This window comes from Brassica oleracea, chromosome C1 (genome assembly GCF_000695525.1).
Source record: "Brassica oleracea var. oleracea cultivar TO1000 chromosome C1, BOL, whole genome shotgun sequence".
In the NCBI taxonomy this organism is placed as follows: domain Eukaryota; kingdom Viridiplantae; phylum Streptophyta; class Magnoliopsida; order Brassicales; family Brassicaceae; genus Brassica; species Brassica oleracea.
The window spans coordinates 37,437,008-37,439,248 of NC_027748.1; positions in this window are offsets into that span (position 1 = coordinate 37,437,008).

Genomic DNA, 2,241 nt, shown 5'->3' on the forward strand with positions numbered 1-2,241 from the left:
TCATACTCGCGCATAGGCCTGGCTAGAACCCGTCGATTGATGTCCTCAACTGATAATCGATCGACGTTGGCAAAGGTGTATCGGTCGACGTCTTAATAGACCATCGATCGACACTCTCTCGTTGTCTGCATACTAACCGTTGAGACACAAGATCTAGTCTGTTAACCAGTGGTACATGCGACAGCTGATCACTAAGTTAAGCGAATGAGCTCTAATATATCATGCATGCAACAGTTAGGCATCTATAGGTATTATAATCTCCAACACTTGAATAGTGGCCCTGCATCTAATATCATTTCCAACCAAGTTACATTTATTATTTACTCGCTTGTTACTATTGCTATTTCATTTAAACATTTACAACCTTTAGAATTAATAAACACTAGATTTAATTGTTGCCTAGCTCCTTGTGGATTCGATCCCTAAGTACTACATCTGAACCTCTTTTGATGAGAGTAACACTCCATAGGGTAATTTGAGAGGTATCAGCTTGCGAGTTGCCGTTGCGAAAGTCGCGATTTGCCTTAACTTATGCTCCGCGAGGAAGCATAGCCGCGACTGTTTCTGACAACTCCAGATGGCTGCGACTCCGTTCTGGGTTGGGAATTTGATGCCGAGGTGGTATGTAGATGGAACAGCTTTCATGGTGTTGAGCCTTGGGGTTCCCATGATCACATTGTAGATGACAGGATGATCGACCACCGTGAAATTGATGATTTTTGTGTTTTCCTTGGCCATGACTGGCAGCTGGATCGATCCGAGAGTCATTGACACTTCGCCCGAAAAACCCGTAAGTGGTTTTGGCGTTGGAGTTACTTCTCCGCGTTTGATGTTCATCCGATTGAGAGTGTCGCAGAAGATAACATTGACCGTGCTTCCCGTGTCAATGAGGACTCTCCCGACTTCTAGATCTCGTATCACGAGATCTATGACGAGTGGATCGCAATGAGGTTGATCGATCCCGCCGGCTTCATCCTTCGTAAAAGTTATCGAGCCACTTTGACCATCTCGGGGAGGGGACCATGTAGGCCAGTTTGCACTTGATTCGTCCTTCCGTTGGTAAGGCTTGATGGCCGAAACCGTATTGTTGCAATATTGCGATCCTACGATGATCATGTTGACTCTGCGACGATTGTTGTCGTTTCCTTTGTCGTCCGGCCTTCTTCCGTGTTTATCTCCGGATTGGTTTCTTTGAGGTGACTTTTCCGCAGGCGGATTTCTGTCCGTCTTTGGGGGGCGATCAGTCTCGAGGATGAGATCTTTTATGCTGGTTACTTCCGAGAGCTCTCCAGCTAGTAGCTTTGCGGCCAATCTCGCTCCTAAGACTTTACAGTTGGTCGTGGAGTGTCCTCGGGACTGGTGGAACACGCAGAAGGTATTTTCGTCGTATCCTTGATTGCGAATCCATGTATACCACGTGGTTCGACCTTGATCTGAACTGATCGCGTAGTTATGCGCCCCTTGGTGTTCTTCCCCCTCGTGATGGACGTACTTGTCATTACGAGAGTTTTTCTTCTTTGTTTTTGGGTCTACATTTTTGAGGATGGTCTCGTTGACTTATGCTTTTGCGACAAGACTTTTGTTTCCTCTTTGATTATGATGTAGTCCGTTGCCTTGTGGAGGGCGTCTTAGATCGTCCGCGGTTGGTCGAGGGTTATCCTTTTCTGAGTTTTGACTTGTACCAGAGCCTCTTTCTGAGCGCGTCAATGGCCACTTTGTCACTTATCCCGCTGACCCTGGACATCACCAGCTTAAACCAGCTGATGAACTCGCGGAGGAGTTCGTCTTCCCTCTGGGACAAACTCTAGAGATCGACATCGGAAGTTTCTCTATCTATGAACATAAAGTATTGCTTGAGAAATTCCAATGCGAGCTGTCAGAAACTTCGATAGAATTTCTCTTAAGGCGTGCGAACCACTCGAGCGCCGCTCCTTCCAGATTCTCGAAGAATATACGGCAGTAGCCAGCGTCCTTTTTGCCGTCCTTCAGTCTAGCCCTTCCCACCGTGATGTGGAAAGCCTGAAGGTGCGCCTTAGGATAAGTCGTACCGTCAAACTTTGGTACTTTGATTTTTTCCGGATCAGAAACCCTCATATCGGAGATGCGAGAGGTGAAGGGTGTCTTCCGAGCCCCCTGGAGCAATCTGTCAATCTCAGGGGCAGCACTGGTAGCGTGATGGATCTGGGATTTCACGGCCCTTACTTCCGCCGCAGTTTTGGTGATGTAATCAGGAAGATCGTG